Genomic DNA, 23,498 nt, shown 5'->3' on the forward strand with positions numbered 1-23,498 from the left:
ACTCCAGGGAACGTAGGCCCGAGGCATTTCATTTCAAGAAGAGCTGGAAATCTGGATTTTTTTTAACAAGTAAAATGTCTTGCTTTTAAAAAGTTGGGAATTAGCTCAAAAGTTTTAAAAAACATCATTCAATTCTCAGATCCAAAAGCACAACAAAAATAAAAAACTGTCGTTGCCAGATTCTGCCCATTGCTGTCAGTTTGTGACCTCAGTGCTGGGTTTAACGATAAGAAGGGGCGTATTTTTTTTTTAAGTTTATTTATTTACTTTGAGAGAGAGAGAGAACGAGCATGCACGTGCATAAGCAGGGGAGGGGCAGAGAGAGAGAGAATCCCAAGCAGGCTCCGTACTGTCAGCGCAGAGCCTGACTCGGGGCTTGAACCCACGAACCGTGAGATCATGACCTGAGCTGAAATCAAGAGTCGGAGGCTTAACCGATTGAGCCCCCCAGGCGCCTCCAAAATGGGTATTTTTAATGTCAGGTGACCACTAGGTTAAGGAACATGCTTCGTGAGAGGCAGCTGCTCAGATCTGTCTCCTGCCCCAGGAAGCGTAATTGGCCAACGGCCCCCTCTGCTGCCCCTTCTCATCTCCCCCCACACATACACCAAGGCCTCCCTCCAGCAGGCTGCAGCGAGCCAGTGACTGGGCATGACACAGGACTCCTCTGATGGGTGACGTTGGCCCCAGAATTGCCCCTGGGCTTGGCCAAGCCATTTTTCCTGCAGTCAGAGACTCATGCTCCCCCTTTTTCCTCTCCCAACCCCCCCAATAACAGCCCTGCCTCCCAGCCTCACGCCTCCTCCTGCTCTCTCCCCTTGAGCCCCTCACACACCTGTCCTCTGCAGACCCAAACTAACCCAAGGCACCAGAAATTCTGATAGGAAGGGAGCCTTCTCCTTAGTCCGGGTTCCTTAGGTTGTTATCCCCTATTCGTTTTTATCTGGCTTGTTGTTTGGCGCCTTGGGCAGATTCAAAGGCACCCGGGGCCTGGGGATGTGGGCTGCGGGGGGGGGGGGGGAGGGCAGAGGATAAGGAGGGCAGGTCTGGACAGTGGGCTGCCATCACCAGGGTGTCCATTCTCGCAGGCAGCAGCAGGGGCATTTGTCCCAACACCCCGCGGTGGCCCCTGATTTCTCGAAGGTTCAACCGAGCGTTTGCTTGTCCGGCGGAAGGGTAGTTAGATCGTGGTGCCTCCTTTTTGTGTGTCTTCTTTGGACTCCGTTCCTGCCTATCTCGCCCCCTCCTCTCCTGTGGCCACTTCTTCACTTAAAGCTGAACCCGCACACATGTGCACGCACGCACGCACGCACGCTCACACTCCTAGCTTAGGTCTCTGGGAGTTCACAGCCTGCCCGATAGGAGCAATCCACCAAGGGATTGTTGACTTAACATTTCACAACAGTGTGCACACGGTCCTTTTACCTCCTTGAGACTACTGTTTTCTACTCACTTTTGTTCATTCAGCTTTTCAGCGAATCCCGTGAGAGGTACGAGTTACTGTCCTTGCCATTCTGACCGTGACTCAGACTCCCCCCCCCCCACCCCCCGCCCACTTGGGTTCTCAGGCGCTGTCATCCAGATGGTGAGAATACCATGGTCAATGCCATGTTTGTTGACAATAGCCGTAGTAATATATTCAGTTTTGTGCAAGAAATAACCAGCGACCGAGGTTTCTCGCGGCCAGCTTTTATCTGGTCCCTCGCCATTATTTGGCTCGTGTGAGTGTCACTCAGGACAGAGTTGCTTTGGAACCAAAACAACAGACAGTCCCCAGTCAGTTGGACTCCAATAGATCCACGGCTCGCAGGGGGCAGAGCGCGGTAATCAATGGGGCCCTGTGAGCAGAACCATCTGGGGCACTCACATCCACTTGGAAATAATGCACCTGAGAAAGCAAGCTGCATTTTCAGTTCTTAAATGAGGATGAACTCACTGCCTGAAAAACAAAATGCAGTTTGTAAATGGAAGTGCATCCCTTGGCTGTGAAAGTTCTTTTGTTGCCCTCAGTTCCTTAAGCTTGTCTTTCTTTCTACGACTGACATGTCCCATCGTTCCGTGTCTTTGCTTTTGTTAGATTGTTGTCATGGCTGTCTTTCTTGACTACCTTGACCAAGTGGTGATTCCAGCTCCACTTAGATAAGACTGGAGGTCTATTCCAGGGGCCAGAGGGAGTGGCTGGCATAAGACCTTGGCTGCTGCTGGGTGGGGCGGGGGGGGGGGGGGGTTAATTGTCTCTGATAGATGGGAAAATAGACCATTAAAACGAAAAGGTGCTTGAGCTTGAAGGGAATTAGTAAAAAAAGAAGACTCTTACTGTTCTTGCATTGGACACTTTAAACACAGCTATTAAATCTGTCTCCCTCTTGGTGACTGGGACATCAAAGCCATCAGCCAACACCAGACACCCAATTGGGCAAGATTACACAGAATTACCTGCTACCTACAAATTCGTGCTTTCATTTTTGAAGTCCAGGACTTCCTAGACACGTTTTTTTTTTGGTGTAAATCATTTTTCCTTCTTTTGTTTTGAAATACAGCACACCGAAAGCACGTACAATCTGTATGAATTGTTGCTTGATAAACGCTTATAAAGCAAACACTCCTGTAAAAGCCACAGAATTGAGAACACAGAGTTACCAGGCTCCAAATTTCCTTTTCACATCTGTCGTTCCCCCAGAGTCGAACCCCTGTCCTGGTATTTTCGATAATCACATCTTTGCTCTTTAGAGATATTTTTGTCTCTGAGAAATGCATCCCTAAACAATCTAGTTGAGATTATCCTGTTTTTGAATTATACGTATGTGGAACCATAGTGAACGTATCCTATGTCTGACTGCATTTACTCAATATTGTTTGTAAGCTTCTTGAAGATGCTATGTGTGACTGTTGTTCACGTATTCTCACTATTATAAAATATTCTATGGGGGCACCTGGGTGGCTCAGTCGGTTGAGCGTCCAACTTCGGCTCAGGTCATGATCTCGTGGTTCACGAGTTCAAACCCCGTGTCCAGCTCTGTGCTGACAGCTCAGAACCTGGAGCCTGCTTTGGATTCTGTGTCTTCCTCTCTCTCTGCTCCTCTCCCACTCATGCTCTGTCTCTCTCTCAAAAAGAAATAAAAACATTAAAAAAAAAGAATATTCTATTAAGTGAATACAGCACCCTCTCAAAAAAATCCAGTTAATTTTTTGTTGGACATTTAGGTTGCTTTCAGTTGTACCTGTATACACATATTCTGGTGTACTACTAGAAGTTTCTCTGGGTTTATACCCAAGAAGAAAGCTACCCAGTCACAGGATATGTTTATCTTCAACTTTATTAGCTTATGCAAGTTGTTTTACACAGTACTTGTACCCTTTACACTCCCCTTAGCGTTGTATGGGATGCTCCTTTGCTACATGTCCTCATCAACACTTGATGTTGTAAGACTTCGAGTCTTGCCAATTTCATTTGCTTTTCCCGATTATGAAGGAGGTGAAGCACCTTTGATTGTGCATTTTGGATATTAGATTTTCTTCTTTTTGACATTCTTGTTCTGATCTATTACCCGGTTTTCCCCGTTTGAGGTTTGTTTTTCTTTTTCTCTTATTGGTTTGTAGAAATTCTTTATATATTCTGTGTAACAGTCTCTTGTCGGTTATAAATGTAGCAAAAATGTTCTCTTCTAGTTTGCCTTTTTATGAGCTTTATGACAGAAATTCTTAAGTTTAAATCAGGTACATTTATCAAGATTTTTCTGGTTTTGGCATTTTATGTCTTGGTTAAGCAATCTTTATCTACCCCGAGGTATCTGTTATGGGCTGAATTATGGCCTCCTCCCTAGATTTATACCTTGAAGCCCTAATCCCCAGGACCTCATAATGTGGCTGCATTTGGAGATAGGGCCTTTACAGAGGAAATTAAGATTAAATGAGATCACTGACAATGAATTTCATATTAAAAAAAAAAAAGATTAAATGAGATCATATGGGTGGGCCCTAATCCAATCTGACTAGTGTCCTTATCAGAGGAGAAAATGTGTAGGGGCGCCTGGGTGGCTCAGTAGGTTAAGCGTCTGACTTCCAGCTCAGGCCCTGATCTCGTGGTTCATGAGTTTGGGTCCCGCGTCGGGCTCTGTGCTGACAGCTCCGAGCCTGGAGCCTGCTTTGGATTCTGTGTCTCCCTCTCTCTCTCTGTACCTTCCTCGCTCGCACTCCCTCTCTCTCTCTCTCTCTCTCAAAAAATTAAATAAAGTTTAACAAGGAAGAGGAAATGTGGACACACACCAAGATAGCAGGGAGGGACACAAAGACATCATGAAGAAGCACAAAGAGGGTGGCCGTCTGCAAGCCAGAGAAAGGTCTCCGAGGAAACCAACCTGCTGGCACTTTGATCTTGGGCTTCCAGGCTCTAGAACTGCAAGAAAGGAAAAAAAAAAAAATCTGTTGAATTTTGTTAGGGCCGCCTGAACAGACTAACATGGCATCAAAAATATTCTCATCTATTATCATCTGAACGTTTTATATTTTTGGTTTGGGCCCTGAGCACTTAAATTAAACTGGAATTTATTTCTGCTTGCGGTGCGAGGCAAGGGTTCCATTCCGCGTTTCCCCTGTGGATGTCTAATTATGTCTGCGTGGTTTACTGAAAAGTCCATTGTCTCCTACTTACTTGCCACGCTACCCCTGCCCTTTCTCTACTAGCCAGGCGAGCCTCTGCGTGTGTGTTTAAGCTGTGTATTCTGTTCCAGTCGTCAACTTCTCTATGTCCACACCAGCACCACTGTGTCTTCATGACCTGACGCCGATAACCAGTCTTGGCACCTGGGAAAGCAAGTCCCAACACTTTGTTCTTCGTCAGTGTCTTTGCAATTCCGGGGCCCTTTACTTTTTCATCTGTGTCTTCGAATCCGCTGGCCGGTTTCCACTCATGCACACGCCCTTATTAACCTGCTAATGTTTCGATTGGGATCGCGTTGAATTTATCACTAATTTGAGGAACTGACGTCTTGGAAAAACCTTTAAAATATTGAAGCTTTGATTCCACGAACATGGTAAATGCACTTATTTTAATGTCTTCTGATAAAGTTTAGTGATTTTCTCTGAAGAGGTCTTATACATGTTTTGTTACATTTATTCTTTGTACCCTTGTATTTTGTGATGTTATGGTCCACGGCATCAATTTTAAAAAGGTCTGTTTTTTGTTTATTGTGATATATATGTAAAACGATGTCATAGGTACGTAAAGGGGTTGTACAACTTTACTGAAGTAAAACAAGCCATGTGTATTTAAATTTTTTTAAATGTGTATTTAGATTTGAGTGAGAGAGACAGAACACGAGTTGGGGGGGGGGGAAGGGGCAGAGAGAGAGAGGGAGACACAGACTCCAAAGCAGGCTCCAGGCTCCGAGCTGTCAGCACAGAGCCCAACGTGGGGCTCGAACCCACGAACAGTGAGATCATGACCTGAGCCGAAGTCAGATGCTTACCCGACTGAGCCACCTGGTGCCCCAAGCCATGTGTATTTAAAGTCTACAACCTGATCAGTTTTAATGTATGTACATACCCATGAAACCATCGCCACAAATGTGGTCAACATGTCTATTATCGCCACCAGATTCCCTGTCCTTTGTGATCCATTTCTTCCTCTGTCTGTTCCCTGGCAGCGAGCCACTCATCACTCACGTGCTTATGGGCCACCTGCACGTCTTCCGTGGTACAGTGTTCAAGTCCTTTGCCCATTTTAAAACTCGGGTACTGGGGCGCCTGGGTGGCGCAGTCGGTTAAGCGTCCGACTTCAGCCAGGTCACGATCTCGCGGTCTCTGAGTTCGAGCCCCGCGTCAGGCTCTGGGCTGATGGCTCAGAGCCTGGAGCCTGTTTCCGATTCTGTGTCTCCCTCTCTCTCTGCCCCTCCCCCATTCATGCTCTGTCTCTCTCTGTCCCAAAAATAAATAAACGTTGAAAAAAAAAAAAAAGTTAAAACTCGGTACTTTGTCTTCTTAGCATTGATTTGTGGCAGCTCTTTCTATATTCTTTCCACACGCCCTCTGTCAGATGCATGTGTTGTCGACATTGTCTCCCACCCCGACTTTGCCTTTATACCTTTTAAATTACATCTAGGGACAAAAGTTTAATTTTTTTTTCTTTTTCCACTTTATGCTTTTTGAATTCTAGCTGAGAAACCTTTGCCTACTACAGGGTCACAAACATTTTCTGCTGTTTTCTCTTAGGAGTTTTGTAGTTTAGGTTTTACACTTCGGTCTATGATGTATTTCCAGTTAAGTTTTTTTAATCTTTATTTTTGAGAGGGCACGAATGGGGGACAGTGAGCACAGAGAGAGGCGGACAGAGGATCCGAAGCAGGCTCCTCACTGACAGGCTGACAGCAGCAAGCTGGGTGTGGGACTCAAACTCACAAACCTGTGACGGAGCTACCCGGGGGCCCCTAGTTTGAGTTAATTTTTATGTGCGGTGTGAAGTAAGGGTTGGCGCCCCTTTTCCCCCTTTTATTGGATGTCCATTTTTTAAAAAAAATTTAAATGTTTGTTTATTTTTGAGAAAGAGAGACAGAGTGAGAGTAGGGGAGGGGCAGAGAGAGAGGGAGACACAGAATCCAAAGCAGGGTCCAGGTTCTGAGCCATCAGCACAGAGCCCAATGCAGGGCTCGAATTCACGAACCGCAAGATCATGACCTGAGCCGAAGTCGGAGGCTCAACCGACTGAGCCACCCAGGTGCCCCGGATGTCCATTTGATCGCACATCATTTGTTGAAGACTTTCCCTTCCACACTGAATTGCCTTGACAACTTTATAAAAAGACCTGTTTCTGGGATCGCTCTTCTGTTGCACTTGTATATGTCTTTTGTACAAACCAAACCGTATTCATTATTATTGCTTTATAGTAAGTCTTAATCAGTGTTAATCCAGGTTGGTGTAAATCCTCACACTTTGCTCTCACCTCACAAAATTGTTTTGGTTATACTAGGTCCATCCGATTCCATATACACTTTAAAACACCTGCTGAAGTTCGATTTGAAATGTATTAAATCTTGACACTGATCTAGAAGAATTGGCATTTAACTAACTATATTGACCCTATTAACTTCATTGAATCTTACAATTTAGTAACATGGAATATCTCTCCACTTACTTAATACTTTGATTTCTCTCAGCTATGTCTGTAGTTTTTATTGCAGAGATCGCGATGTCTTTGTAAAATTTTTTCCTAGGAATTTTATGTTTTTTGGTACTACCATAAGTGAAATTTTTGAAAAATTCATTTTCCAAATGCTTGCTGCTAGTGCAACATAGTAATTATATTAGTACAATAGATCTTATATTCTTTTTATTTTTATATATGATTTGTGTATTTTTGTACGCAATGTATTTTTATATGACCCTCATTGAGCAAACTTACTAAGCTCATTTCTAATTTATAATTAACATCTTTAGATTATTTTGTGTTTTCTACAAACACAATCATACTGTCTTCAAGTAAACTTGAAGAAACTCTGTTTTAAATTTTTATACATTTTTAAAAGTATTACCATGCTGGATAGAACTTACAATACAACCTCAAGCAGAAATAGTGCTAACAAACATTATTTTCCTGTTCCTGATTACAAAGCAAAAAGTTTCATCATTCTATTTCCAAATAATAAGTGGGTTTTAGATACCCTTTATCAAATTTCAGAAATTCTGTGATGCTTTGTTTATATAAATGATTTTTTCATGAATAGATGTTGAATTTTGTCAGCAGCATTTACTGGGATTATCTGTATCTGTTGAAGATACATTGAGGTGCATTAATTTCTAATATTAAATCAAGCTTGCATTCTTAGAATGAACCCAGTGCGTTTATTCTTGAACATTAGGTACTCTAGTTAAAAATTAAATTGCTGAATCAATATGCTGATATTTGTTTAGGATTTTTCATTCTTGATCTTGGGCATTTGGGTTTTCTTGATTTTAATTTATTTATTTTTAATCAACCTCAGGAGAAGTTTTCCAAATAAGGTAGCATTCACAGGTTCTGGACATTATGATGGGGAAATGCCTTTTTCGGGGCCACCATTCAGCCCACTAGGGGCACATATGAATTAAAATATATATGTCTTCCTGGTGAATTAAATCCTTTATAACTATAAGAGAATCTTCTTTACCTACAGAAATATTTATTGCCTTAAAGTCTATTTTACCTAATGTTATAAGAGCCACAGATTTTCTCTTTTGGTTAGAATCATGTCAGAGGTGTTTTTGAATTCTGTTATCCAACCTTTCTGGATCCTTATGTTTGGCATGTATCTGTTATGCACAACATATAGCTGGGATTTTAGAAATCTATTGCATGATCTTTGCTTTTTCCTGGAAACTTTAATCAGTTTATTATTTTAATCTTTTTTTTAACGTTTATTTACTTTTGAGACAGAGAGAGACAGAGCATGAATGGGGGAGGGTCAGAGAGAGAGAGGGAGACACAGAATCTGAAACAGGCTCCAGGCTCTGAGCTGTCAGCACAGAGCCCGACGCGGGGCTCGAACTCACGAACCGTGAGATCATGACCTGAGCCGAAGTCGGACGCTTAACCGACTGAGCCACCCAGGCGCCCCAACTTTAATCAGTTTACATTTAATATAGTTAGAGTTTAGATGTATCATTATTTTGCCGTACTTTCAATTTGCCTTTTCTTTTTCTTTTCACCTTATTTATTATTTTTGTGTGACTGAATATTTCTTATCAATCTATTTTTTGCATCTTCTTGTTTTGAAGTGAAATATTGTCTTTTTTTAGGCGCTATCTTAGAAATCACAGCCTATTAGCAATTTATCACAGTATAAACGAAATATCTTTACTTTTCAAAGAGTCTGAGGATTTGAGAAAATAATGCGCAACTCCTGTTACGTAGCATTCTCAACCTTAGTTGAGACAGGCTGTATATCCATCCTTAAAGGCATGAATAGCCCTTTGGGGTGAGAAAATACCAAAACCTTAGTTTGATAATTGTACTTCATTTATTTAGCCTTCCCTGCTTTTTGTATATTTATGTTGAATCCAATGTTACAACTTCCTTCATTCTTTTTTTTTAATGTTTATTATTTTTGAGAGAGAGAGAAAGAGAGAGAGTGTGTGTGTGTGTGTGTGAGTGAGAGAGAGTGGGGGAGGGGCAGAGAGAGAGAGAGGGAGACACAGAATCTGAAGCAGACTCCAGGCTCTGAGCTGTCAGCACAGAACCTGGACGTGGAGCTTGAACTTGTGAACTGGGAGATTGTGACCTGAGCCAAAGTCAGACACTTAACCGACTGAGCCACCCAGGCTCCCCACAAATTCATTCTTAACTTTGATACTTGGTTGTTTTTGTTTTTGTTTTTAGCCAATTGTTTTCGTTTCTTTTTTTGAGAGAGAGAGAGAAAGAGAGAGAGAGCATGAACGAGAGAGAGAGAGAGAGAGAGAGAGAGAGAGAGAGAACCCCAAGCAGGCTCCATGCTCAGTGCAGAGACTGACGTGGGACCCGGTCCCACGACCCTAGGATCACTACCTGAGCCGCAATCAAGAGTCTGAGCCATCCAGGCGCCCCTAGCTAATTGGTCTCTACTTTCCTTTTTGCTTCTGGAGTTTGAGCATATCCTTGAATTTGTGGTCTTATATTGCATCAAACAGCCTCTATCCCTTAATTATAACACTGATTGGTAAAGCCCTGATCCCTCAGCCTGAGAAGGAAGATACAGAGTGTTATAGAAATGTTATTTTAGAAAGTGTTACGAGTTGAATAATGCCCTCTTCAAATTTTAACATGGAAGTCTTAATCCTCAATGCCTCAGGATATGACCATATTTGGAAATAGGGTTGTTGCAGATGTAATTAATTAAGATGAGATCATACGGAACCGGGTCGGCTGCTAATTCAATATGACTGCCATCCTTCTTGAAAGGGGGAAATTTATGCACAAAGACACATACACGGAGAGAATGACATGTGAGCATGAAGACACAAATCAGGTCCAGAGTTCAGGCGGTGTTTCTCCGGCCAAGGAACGCCAACCGTTCCGCCCTGCTACCCTCCAGAAGCCAGGAAAGTAGCCTGGTGCAGGTTCTTCCTCCAGCCTCAGAAGGAAACATCCCTGCTGACATTCTGCTCTTGGACTTCTGGCCTCCAGGGCTGTGAGACAATACATTTCAGTTTCAACCACCCAGTTTCTGGCACTTTGTCACAGGAGCTCTACCAAACCAGTATAGGGAGATGGCGTGAGTGACCCTGAAATGAAGGGTAATTAAAAATCGGGAGAACTCTTTCCATTTAGGCCAAAAGAAATTATAGGGAGGTGGATTTGGGATTCAGTACCTTTTAGTCTCTTTGTCCTTCTCATCACTCTCACCCGTATTTTTTCCTCTCGTGACCCTCCATCGTTGGTCACTCGGCCTCCATTCTTCTGCCTCAAGTACTTTGACGTGCCCACTCGCCTCGTGCCAGGAGCCTCTGTTACCCCAACAAGGTTACATTCCTGCAGGTGCACCCCTTGTTCTCCCAGTTCGAGGATCCAGAGAATTCTGCTGGCTTCACGTGTGTCCTGGGATCAGCCAACTTTCCACTCCAGGCTCTCAAAGATTACACGGGAGAGGCAAAGGCAGCGCAACTTGGTCTCAAATGCCCTCTCTTCCCTCCGGGCACAGAGCAAAAGAATGATTTTTCTTATGTATTTCCCAATGCGAAACATTTTCTGCACTCACCAGCTGAGTTAGAAAACTTTGAGATGGTTACCTGGGAGAAGTGTCATGCTCACTCATTGACTGGGAGGATGCCAACAGGATAAATGAGACATGTTTTTGTTGCCATTGTTTGCCTTCAAGAACGCAGCTGGAGATGGAAGCTAAGGCTGAACAGCAGTGTCACCTGTCACCCTCTGAAGCTGCACAGAGGGGTCAGTACTGCGGGTGAACCCACCCATCCTCATGGTCTATTCCCCTGCCGTCTCACTTTCGAGAGGATTTATATTTTGGAGTCCCGCTAGAGATTACTTCGGAGACAGATGAAAGGAAACAATTTATAATTGTTCAACGTGTGTGCACAGGTCAACATATCTGCCCAAATTATCTGCCTTCTTAGGAATCACAGTTCTCGGGAGATTTATAGAAGGCACTGGGTTGCAATCACAGTATTAAATTTAGTGACCTTCAAAGGAAACGGGGAGCAAATTATAGCTTCTTCAACTTGTACATGCCTGGAGTTGGCCATTCGTCCTGCTACCAGACAAATGAGTATTGTAGAGACTTCATGCCAGAAAGAGGAGAGAATGAAAAAAAAAAAATTCTGGGCAGCGAAGTTGAGTTTGGACACACTTATGATCTACAATTAAGTCATCCAAAGATCCTAATGTCAAACTCTTGGAGTCATTCTAATTGAAAAATGAGTGGGTCCTGAATGCTTTTGAAGATCTAAAGATGCGTGTATATCGGTAAATAAAATTAGAAGTTAATTTCTTCAAAACCTTTTATGTAAGACACCCCAGAGGCTAGAGCTTGACTCATTATTAAAAATAATTTTTTTTTCTTGCAGAAAAATGTTTCAAGCTCCACTGTGATGTTCTGTAGGTGATATATTACCTTCTTGGAGGAATGCAACATTTCAAGCTGTCACAGTGAGGTATTCCTTCTATAGTGGGTGTTTCAACTTTTCTTCTTTTCTCTCTTATTCTTTTTTTAATGTCTCTGAACCACATTCACGATGGATACTTAATCCCTAGTCAAGCCTCTGTCTGGAGCTGTCTAGAAACAAAGAGTGACGTTTAAAAAGCAGACAATAAGTAGACTGGATGGATTTTATCTACAGAGAAGCACCTGACGGCCCTAGAGTGACCAGCAAAGCCTGAGGTCTTTAAGGCTCTCAGCTGCCAAATGTTACAGCCCTGAATGAACATTTATAGCCCATTTCAGAGACTGAGCACCTTCCAGGACTGGGCAGCGTGTTGGTCCAGGAACTCGGTCACCTGCTGGCCAACGGACAGTTGTTCTGCCGGATGATCTGTTTTCCATCGTGTGGCTTCCCCATGGTCCTCTAGCTATTTGGCACATCCTGTGGTTGACCGACTGGGACGTTCAAGCTGCACTTCTTGTGTTCCGAATGAGTCACGGGTACATTAGAGTTTGGAACGTAAGAGCAAAAACACAAATCCCAACGGAAGAAATTACTTGTGAGATCTACTGACTAAGTAGATCAATACAGTTCCTGTCTTCCGTGTCTCCAAAAAGCAAAAAACAAAAAACAAAACACACGGAACGAAAGTGCTTTCGAGTCGTAGGTGGTATCATTTCTTTGTCAATTGCAAGCTTTTCAAATTGTAGTGTCCTCCAAAGCCACATTGGCTGCTCCTGCCACTGACGGTTTTGTCTAGCCAGCTCAGGCAGTCAGACGGTTAAGATAACCTCTGAGTCAATCAAGGTTTGCAGCTTGAGTTTGGACACGACTGCAACCAGGTTCTCAATAAGGCGGGATGTAGAGTGCCTTCTTCTCTCTGAACCCACGCTGTTGGAAAGTGGTTTACAGATGTTGGCTCAGATGGGAAGAGTTTAAACTTTTATTCACCCCTGTGTGTGGAGGCACGCCAGTCCCTGAGAGAAGCGTCTGGTGTCCTGCTTCCCCACTGGCAACCACAGGAGTCCCCGTCATGAGTTTAGCTGCTGCCTCAAGACATGTCTCAACTCTGAGCTCCACCTGGAAAGAGAAAGCATCTCTCTCCAGCTCCACGGATGCCACCAGCCAAAGCTTTAAAGGACGATGGTGTTTTCTTTCAGCTCTTTCTCATCCTCTCTCCAGCTTCCAGGTCTGGGACTTTTTAACGAATGGATTCCAAAATTAGAAGAGGAGAGCGATTCCTTCCCAACACCTCACATCACCCAGCAGTGTGCTTTTCTGTTTGGACGAGGTGACGCCATGTCTGAGAGACAAATCTTTCATTGGGAGCTCCGACCTGATGTGCACATTTGTGCCCATCTGTTTGGGTGGCAGGAGGCCTTTGGAGGGTGGCACCAGCCAGTTCCGAGAAGGCTCATTTGCCAGTGGAGAAGCTGGCTCAGGGGTGCAGCCTGCAGAACACAGAGTGTGCCAACGCTCCTGCCAAGAGAACCTTCTGTTTGGCAACAGTGCCTGAACAGGGCCGCGTGCGGCTCGACAATGGGCAGCATCTGCTGATGGAAGCTGGCCGTGATGTGCTCTCTGTGATTGATCCCGCGGCACGCAACCACTCAGCTCCCTTTAGGACAAGCTAACAGCGAATACCTCATTTAAGCAAGCAAGTTCTAACATCACTTATGCGTGGTGGCAATATTTATCAGATGCCTACTCTTTGCCAGTCATTGTGCTAGCTATTTCCGGACGGTGTAGATGAATTTGACGTGGATCTGAGCTTTAAGAGGCTGATAGGCATCCGCACACAGCGTTTGTTAACTTGAGAGGAATGCCGTAAGCTAGACAGAAACACACCAAAGTCAGAGATGTGCTCCCGAAGCACGGAGGAGGGAAGAAGATGCTCAGCCAAAGGGCGGGAGGAGAGCGGTGTGTGGATGGGGTCTTCAGGTCGTGTTTAAAAAAAAAATGTCTAAGGGCGTCTGGGTGGCTCAGTCGGTTGAGCGTCCGACTTTGGTTCAGGTCACGATCTTGCGGCTCAGGAGTTAGAGCCCCACGTCTGTGTTGACAGCTCAGAGCCTGAAGGCTGCTTCAGATTCTGTGCTTCCTCTTTCTCTGCCCCTCCCCCTCCCTCTTTTAAAAATAATAAACATTTGGGGCGCCTGGGTGGCGCAGTCGGTTAAGCATCCGACTTCAGCCAGGTCACCATCTCGCGGTTCGTGAGTTCGAGCCCCGCGTCGGGCTCTGGGCTGATGGCTCGGAGCCTGGAGCCTGTTTCCGATTCTGTGTCTCCCTCTCTCTCTGCCCCTCCCCCGTTCATGCTCTGTCTCTCTCTGTCCCAAAAATAAATAAACGTTGAAAAAAAATTAAAAAAAATTAAAAAAAAAATAATAAACATTAAAAAAAATTTTTTTAAGTCTAAAATAGATCCACTCGCCACGTGTAATGTTTTATGCAAGATTAGACATGGGGCAAAGGAAAAGATGTGTGGATGTTTCTAAGCGGTTGAAACCTGGTGCCTGTGAATATAAGGCTCTTTGTAGAATGATTTGAAAAGGTTGTTTTGAGAGAGGAAGATCCATTCGGATTTCAGCTTGTGAGATTTGTGTGTTTGGGGGACATCCATGGAACTTGAGAGAGGGTGAGTGGTCATAGCTGGACTGTAGCTTTGGGAAATGTTTTCCCAGTTCATAGCTACACCTTGGGGTTAATGATGCTACTGAGACGTTCAGCAGCCAAGAGCAGATGGTCTGGGACAGAAATTTTGAGGCTGCCCTCAGTTATCTCTGAGGGAAAAGGAGCCTTCAGAAGAAAATTAGAGAGAGAGAGAAGCAAAATAAATGCACGGTCGGTGAGGCAGAAAAGTGTGGGTCCATTTTGTTTTCAGTTGGCCAGCTTAGTTTGGCACATATTGAAATATTGGTGTTCTGAAGTTCTGAGCCCTCAAGAAATTTTAGGCTAAGTGGTGTTCGTGTGTGTGTGTGTGGTGACTGGTGGAGACATGAGCAAACACTTTTACTTAAATGCAGTTTCTCAGCATAGTGAATAAACATATTCAGAGAAGGTGGATGTTGGACATTTTGGAAGAGAAGGCAGGCACACACTGATGGAAAGATGTGGGAAGGTTATGGTCTTTGTTCTGGTCATTTTACCTTATTATTCCAAGAGAGGGGACAAGGATGTGACAGGCGAATCCAGAGAGGAGGAATGTCTGGGAAACACAGACAGCAGGACTCGGTGTTTGTTGGACATGTATTGTCGGGCGGACACCGTGGCAAGCCTCTGAAGAGGCCTCCAGAATGCACTGGGTGCGCTCACTGCCCTCCACAGACTCGCTTTCTTGTCCCGGAGAGACAGGGTCCTGTGTATGGACATGACGTACCAGACTCCGTGGATAAGCGCTCAAAGTTTTGGGACTTAGTAAACTTTGCATATTGTTTATTTTCCCCTTGCAGTTCCCATTTTCTGCATTCAAAGACGTTTTTTTGTTCTCTAGCCCTTTATTTGGAAATCTTCTTCGTTCCTATAAATCTCATCTAATTATATTTATGTCTTCCCCCCCCCCCCTTTTTTTGCTCTTTTAAAAAATAGTTTATGGCTTCCATTTTCTAGCTTCTTCCTCACAGTAATTGGTCCCAGAGTGAAACATTATCCTCGAGCTTATGCTAATAAATGAATAATATTTTTTCATTTCTTCTTTTAGATTTTATTTAGCATTTGACATTGCTTCTTGTGTTTCTGTTCGGTTTGGTTTTATTTTTGTTCTTGCTTCAGATTGTTTTCCCAGAATGTGCCTCTTTATTTCCCGGGAAATGCTCAACGCTGTTATCAATAATTATTAAGTCCGTTAGTAAGCCAAATTAAAAAGAATAACCAATAATCCATTGCATCTGGAGGACAGTCTGCACGCTTTTCTCGTTTTATCACTTGTTTCAGCCTTGAATTTAGGCTGAATTTGCAAATGGGCTCATTTGATTTTGGCTTCAGCCTCTTTCCTACCACCCCCCCCCTTTTTGCTCTCCTGTGTGATATCTAGTTCCCGTCTGTCACATTTCCGAAATACTCGAGGCCCAATTCTACTTGAATTAATGCAACATCCTTAGCGCCTTGTGTCTTTTTCAAAGCTAAGACACGTTGAATGTCTGTCTTACCCCCTGGAGGTGACTAACCTCACTTCTGCCTTCAACTGGGGCTTCTCCAGAAACTAATTTCACTTGCAAGTAATTTATTCACCAAATATTATTAAACGTGGACTGCATGGAAAGCACGAGCCCAGGTTCTGTGGGGGAGACAATGTGGAATGGACTGAGCTTTTGATGTAATGACACATATTAATCTGGCAGAAAAACATGCCAGTGGTATCACACCCAGTACAAGGCACTGGGTCAAGGTGAGGTGAAGTGTACAAACCCCGTGACATTGAGTGCTGGGAAACAGAAATGGGTGGAATTCGCTGAAGGTGATCATTTCATCACAAACGATGGAGGAATTCTGCTTGCTGTCTTTCAGATCAGCTGGCTCAGCCCCGTTTACATTTCAATATAGACAGTGGCCTGCTGGTAAATGGTTAAGAGCCCACTCTGGGGGTCTCTGGGGGTCTCAGTCGGGTAAGCATCTGACTCTTGGTTTTGGCTCGGGTCTTGATCTCACAGTTCATGAGTTCGAGCCCCGGGTTGGGCTCTTTGCTGACAGCAAGGAGCCTGCTTGGGATTCTTTCTCTCTCTCTCTCTCTCTGCCCCTCCCCTGCTCTCCCTCTCTCTCTCTTTCTCTCTCAAAAATAAGTAAATACACTTAAAAAATAAAAGTAATAATAAAAAAATAAATAAAGAACCGGCTCTCTAGAGCTTGGAGAGGGGAGTTCTGTCATGCATGGACCTGGAACATCCAGTTCCATGGTGTAAATATTTCCAGTATGGCTGATTTTGAGCTACCAACCTGATGTTCCTGTAAACACGTGGTTGGGAAGGAATGCACAGAAGTGCCTCTCCTGAACTGAAGCAGCTCCAGTGCACCTCGGAATGTGGGCCAGAAATGCTCAGATAGAATATTTTGCATTTTCTTAAAACCTTTTTTTTTGAGGGGGTGGAGGGACAGAGGGAGGGGGAGAGAGAAACTTTCATGGGCTCCACACCCGGCTCAGAGCCCGACGCAGGGCTCAATCCCACGAAACCTGGGGTCGTGACCTGAGCTGGACGCTCAGCCAACTGAGCCACCCAGGTGCTCCTTAAATCCCCTGTTCCCTATAGGAACCAGTAGTTGGGTAGGTAAACAAGGAGAAGAAACTCCATGGTGTTTGTAGAAGGAGGGCGCTGTTGGCCACTTTATATCCTGAGAATTAACCCCAGTGGAGAGGGGGGAAGAAGTGGGGGCCGTGGACCTAATTTGGGACCACTGGGCCTCCAGGAAGAAAAATCGATGCAATGTGCCACACTGGTGACGGGCGTGAGCTCTGGGGCTTATTCAGGCCCTAGATAACATTTGACATTGGCCGCTAAAGACAGATAGGATTTATTATTGTTAATTCTGAACATTTTATTCCATACATAAAAAAAAGGAAAAAACAAGGTTTCATGTAAAAATGTAAAATCCCCATGATAAATATCTAATGACAGTCTATTTCGACTTTTATTTCTATATCATATATTTTAATGGTGTTGATATTCACGGAGAATATAATATTTATGTGTTCTCTTTTTTAATCAGTTGCTGTTACTCCACTTAGACATTCCCAAGCATCCTTACATTTTGCATTCAGTTTTTAAGGATTGATGTAGGTCTGTTTGTGTTTACTAGTGAGAAAAATCTTTCAGATATGGACACAAGTTGGTAGAGGTGAGAATGAGTGAAGGGCATCAAAATGGAACAGTCTGGTTTGAGTGCGAGGAACAGTGAAGCATCCAGGAGAGTCTGGGATTCAGAGAAATGTGTCTTACACTAAAAAGCAGTGGGGGGCTGCTTTATCAAAATACTGTCAACTGGGTGGTTTAAAAGGCAGAATTTCATTCCCCACAGCTCTGGAAACTGGGATGTCTGAGTTCAAGGTGCCAGCGCATTCAGTTCCTGGCTTGTAGACATCTGCCTTCTTGCTGAGTGCTCAGAGTGTATGTGAAGGGGGAGACAGGGAGGGAGAGAAAAGAGAAAAGGAGGAGGGGTGAGAGAGAAAGGAAAGGGGGAAAGAGGGAGGGAGGGAAGGAGAGAGAAGGAGGGGGGAGTGAGGGAGGAATAGAAGGGAGAGAGAGGGGGGAAGGGAGAAAGGAGGGGGAGAGGGAGAGGGAGAGAGCGAGGGAAAGGAAGTGAAGAGAAAAAGAGAGATGGGGGAGGGAGAGAGAGAAGAGAAGAGAAAAAGAGAAAGGGGAGAGGGAGGGAGGAAGAGAGAGGAAGGAAAGAAAAGATGGGACGAAGGGAGAGAGGAGGCAACAGAGTAGAGAGGGAGCGAAGAGAGAGAGGGAGGAGGAGGGAGAGAGAGGGAAGAGAGACCAGGGGAGAGAGGGAGGAAGAAAGGGAAGGAGAGAGAGAGAGGAGGGAAAAGAAGGGAGGGAGGGAGAGGGGAGGAGAGAGGGAAAGAGAAGAAAGAAAAGAGGGAGGAAGGAAGGGACGGAGAGAGAGAAAGAGACAGTGAGAGAGCCAGTGAGCATACATTAGGGATTAAGGCTTCAATACATGAATTCTGGGGGAATGCAAACATTTAGTCCATAGTAGAGTGTAACAGGAAATAGGTTTGGAAAAGCTGGTAGGGCCCAGATTCTAGAGGGCCTTTCAAGTCCAATAGGGAATGTAGAAAAAAATTGAAGACATCAATCATAAAGATATCATGATCAGACCTCAGCTTTGGGAAAATTCCCCGGGCAAGAGCCATTTCCTTCTAAGCCTCTGTTTAATTCTGGCTCTGTTCTCAGGAACCGGCTGGCTTGGAAGGGACTTTGACTAGATTCTTTTTTGTGGAAAATTGTATCCATTGCAAAAGGCCTCAACGATATGTGGGAAGATTCCACAGAGAATACAGAATTCACAGCCAATGAGGAAGCAGACCATGGTGCCAGTCAGATCTGTGCTGATCTGCACAACGTTTGCTACTGGTCCACAGTGACGTAAATACAGAAATTGAGAGTAAACTTTTAGAAGCTTTTCTATTAATTTGACAGAACAATTTTATATTTGCTGAGCCTAAAAAAAAAAATAGATTCCCATTTAGTATGATTTTATTTATTTTAATAGTTTATTTCTGTTGTATTTCACAAAGGTTTTGGTGCATATGGTTTGTGGGAAATTAAGAATAATCGTTTGGACCTTTACTACTGGGAGCTTGAGAAGCACTGGCTTGGTAGAGCCAGTGAGAACAGACGCCGCTGTTGTTCCTTCTACCTGTGTTCAAATCCTCACGCTGTCACTTGCTAACTGCCCTCCTTAGGTAAATTATTCAAGTCCTCTGAATCCTAGCTCTTGGATGATAGTACCTACTTCATAGGATAGGGTTAACGTGAGGGCTAATTGAGATTATCGGATCTTGTCACTCCAACGTTTAGTGTTTGGCACGCATTCTGTAACATGCATTATTCCTTCTCAGGTGGGCACCTGAACAGTGGCAAGAAATTTAGCAGAACTTGGATATTTTTAGAGGTGAGGTTTTCACCCCAGAAGTGCTCAGATCTCTTTCTGATAATGATCCCTTCTCCTTATTAGGTTTCTGTGAAAGTAATATATGAAACGGTAGATAATTTAACTCTGTGGCACTTTGTTACGCATTAATAGAAAACTAATACGCTGTTTTAATGTAACATCCCACTGGTTACTGTTAGAGAAAGCATCGCTGTGGTTGCTCTTTTGTGGTTGCGAAAGGAGAAACGAGTGGATGAGGATAGACCGGTAACGTAAGTCAGAGTCAAAATGGAATTGCAGGGGATGGAGAGAAGTGAAACGATGGAAACATCCAGGAAGTGGTGAAAGATGAGTGTAACGGAGAAGGGCATGTCAGAAGTGACTCCTCGGCTTCTGGCTTGCAGCAGATCAGTGACCTTCCTGAAGAATTGAGAGAAGCCTGATTAAATCTATTTTTAAAATCTGAATGAAGACACTGAAGAAATGCTGAAGCAATGAAGACTTGCAAGGCAAACAATTCAGAAGGAAGGGACTTACCAAAAGATAAGCTAACGCTTGTGAGCTGCTTCTCTCTCAGAGCGTTTACAGGGGGTGAGGAGTTGAGAAACCAGAAAGAGATCCCTAGATAAAAGGTAGAGAAACCAGCTCAACTTTTAACATGAGGTTGGAGAGGAAAAATTTGTAATTTGAAGTTGCCAAGATGGGCAGAACGGGAGAAACCAAGGTCTTGGAAATATGCATGGCCTGGAGAGGGAAGTCCAACTTTGGTGGTTTTTCCCCCTTTAAGGTATTCACCTGATTCTTAAGCTACACTGGGCTGGATGCTAAGGAGCTGAGTAGAAAGCTCCTGAAAACATGAGGTTTGAGAAGTCTCAAGGTTTCCAGGAGACAAAAAATGGAGGTCAGGACTTGCCAAGGAGGAGAGGTCCTAGGACACAGTAGGTGTCCCAAGCTTCTACTTGGAACCCACGGGAAGCTGTATCCCAGGAGCAGAGATGAACCAGAGACAGACAGGGATTTATAGAAACTGCAGCCTTGCCTCAAATCAGTCTAATGTCTAGTTGGGTTGAGGTGGTCTGCTTCAACATAGACTGCCTACCAGAATATAGGAAAAACTTTCCTGGAGGAAGGTAATGTGCTCTAGAGCTTTTGCAAGTTTTAATAGATAACGTCCGACTTTCAAGAAAAAATTACCAGACATATCAAGAAACAGCGTCAAGGGAAAAAAGACATTAGAAGCATACCCACAGATAATAGAGTTTCCGCACATGTACATTAAAATACCTGTGCTTGGGGGAGCCTGGTGGCTTGATCAGTTAAGTGTCCAACTCTTGATTTCGACTCAGGTCATGATCTCACAGTTCGTGGGTTTGAGCCCCGTGTTGGGCTCTGCGCTGACAGGGTGGAGCCCGCTTGCGATTCTCTCTCTCCCTGTCCCCCAGCCCCTCCCCTGCTGTCTCTCTCTCCCCCTCTCTCTGAAAATAAATAAATAAACATTTTAAAATAAAATAAAATAGGGGCTCCTGGGTGGCTTGGTCGGTTGAACATCCGACTTCAGCTCAGGTCATGATCTCATGGTCCGTGAGTTCGAGCCCCGCGTCGGGCTCTGTGCTGACAGCTCAGAGCCTAGAGCCTGCTTCCGATTCTGTGTCTCCCTCTCTCTGCCATTCCCCTGATTTTACTCTCTCTCAAAAATAAATACACATTAAAATAAAGTAAAATAAAATAAAAGTCGATGTGAAATAAAGACATTTTTAGATAAATATAAACAGAGATTTTGTAACTAACAGAACTTCACTGCTAGTGAAATTTGAAAGGCAGTTCTTCAGGTAAAAAAAAAGAATACCATCAGGGGAAAAATACAGTAAGAGAGGATAAGCAGTAGAGGCAGTGGAAATAAATGAATACTGACTATACAAAATAATAACGATGTCTTGGGATTTAAAGTAAGTGTAGAATATATAGAGTTAAAATGCATGACAATAATTATTCAAAGACATTAAGGGGCAAATGGAGTTCACGTGTTGGAACAGTATTTCGATGGTGGCAAAAATCGTAATTCATGTTAGACTTGAAAAGGTCAAGGGTGCATGCTCTAATCTTTAGACTCACGACTAAAAGATGGCAGGATGATGTATAACTAAAACCAGATGGGAAAGGACAAATGAGAAAAACAGGGTGAATACTGGTGCCGTTCATTCAGTGGTGAACTCTGGAAAGTTTTAAGAAGAGCGGCACACTTGCTGGTTGGATATATTGGCGTGGATCTCAGAAGAGATGTGAGAGCTAGAGGTAAATTCTTCTGGAGGCATCTGCTTCCCAGGTAAAGTTGAAGAGGAGTGAGGAATATTCCATTTGCGCAGGTCAGTCCTTAGTTTATCTCACATTCTCTGCTGCTGGAATTGAAGTGGTGAACGGAATAGGTAGCAGATGCCCACGAGGGAATCGGATGCGGGAAATACGTGGCAGTAAGCGTGAAGGTCCAAACCTTTTACCGCATAGTCGTCTTGTTTGCTGATAATCTTGGTCCATTCAAAGGTGAACCGACCCGGGTCTGGCCTGATAGGGGCTGAATGTCATAGCACGTAATATATCACATAAAATATTCTATATTAAAATGGCCAAGATATAAATGCTTAATTGTGAAATATTGGAAAGGAAGAATAATGCTTGTGATTTTAAGTATATAATCACCTGTAATGAACTCCTTTTTTTTTTTTTTTTTTTTTTAGATAGGTGTATCTTTACTCCCTCTGACACTACTTTACATAAAAAAGGTACTCATCCGTGGTGGTTCAGCCTCACAAAATGCTCAATACCTCTGATGTTAAGCCTGTAAAGAATTTTGCTCATTCATTCTTTATTGACAGCCAAAATCGAGCTTTGAGTAATTTTACATTTATTGGGTTCCTCAAGCACAATTTCTCATGTTTCAATGTAGAAAAACACCCTCCCCGTTGTGAGATCGTCGAGGGTGCTGTGATAGTAATTTCAAGGAGTTTCATCACCTCACTGAAAGCTTGTCTTCTTTATTTTGTTTAAAAAAAAAAAAAAGAGTAATGGAACAGATTTCATTCACTTAGGAGATCTGCTTGGATTTATGAAAGATTAAGGCTGGTCTTCAGTGTATTTCATTGTTTGGTAAATCAGGACGTCATTTCATTGCTGGTGTTATGTGTGAATTCTTACCCCTTGCTTTCTCATAGCAGCAACCTGGGGGTTCAGCTGGGTTTCCATCAACCCCTCCCACATTTGTCACTGCCTTTCTGCTGCCATGACAAGGCCTGGTTTTGCCGATCTGCTCAGATTCCACAGCCGGGCACGGAGCCCCCGTGGCCCTGGTGCCTGCACCACTGGACAGCGGTTGGTGACCCAGACCCGTGCGGCGGGCCTGAGCTCAGAAGTTCAGTGTAACACGTTGTGTCTGTGCACAGGCTTCTGGAATCAGGCCCCCAGCCTGCACTTACATATCCGGTAAGTCCAGGTCTGAAACCCGAGCCTCCCAAGCTCCCACTGTGGACTGCTGGGTTAGCCCGCGGCCGATGTTTAAATGCACAGCAGAGAAAACGCTGAAGGTCAGTGTTCTCTATGTGAATCATTTCCAGCTCTGCAGATGACCTCTAGGGACTGAGCTTCCTTCACAATGAGATCACCGCACCTTCTTTTCTCATCCTGAAATATTCATATCAGGGAGGCCCTTCCCTGGGCTTGCTTTTTGACGTGATGCAGTGGAGAGCAAGGCTCTCAGAATGAAACTCTCACTCGGCATTAAAGCTCCCAGCACCTCTGACTGATTCCGTCTTGGGAACTGTGGATGGGAAAATCAGGGGTGCATGTCAGTGGTGACCCCACGTTGCTGAGGAACAGGAATCTCTGCATCCCGAGGTGTCACTTTGCATCACTTATGCATGACTGTCACAGCTGCAGGTGATGGTTGTTGCCTTTTCTTTGCATATTTGGGGTGAAAAGACAAGCCATGGCTCGAGAGATGTCTTTGCTGGCACGGGGGGTGGGCTTCTCTGGGGACATTTAGATTAGTGTTGCATCTACAGTTTCAGAGGAATATTCCATTCTCTTCTCCAACCTCCTGCGCTCCCACACACGCTCAGTCCTTCTCAGAATCATGCTCTGGGGAAGAAGAGGGAGCCACTGACGCTCCTGGAGAAGAACAAGAATGGAGTGAAGATACTGAGTGTGGGTGTGCCAGAGCAGAGCCCCCCACCCCCACCCCAAGCTGCCTGGGCACTTTGACAGATTTCTGGACCCCATTCCAGACGGAGAGGATTAGAACCCCAGAGAGATCAGTA

At 44.2% G+C, this 23,498-nt stretch overlaps 1 long non-coding RNA gene across 2 annotated transcripts in view; it reads left to right on the forward strand.

The window, feature by feature from the left end:
• LOC123578878 overlaps window positions 1-23,498 on the forward strand; it is an 89,153-nt gene that overhangs the window by 52,238 nt on the left and 13,417 nt on the right. The window lies entirely within an intron of this gene.

Source organism: Leopardus geoffroyi, chromosome A1, assembly GCF_018350155.1.
Source record: "Leopardus geoffroyi isolate Oge1 chromosome A1, O.geoffroyi_Oge1_pat1.0, whole genome shotgun sequence".
Taxonomy (NCBI): domain Eukaryota; kingdom Metazoa; phylum Chordata; class Mammalia; order Carnivora; family Felidae; genus Leopardus; species Leopardus geoffroyi.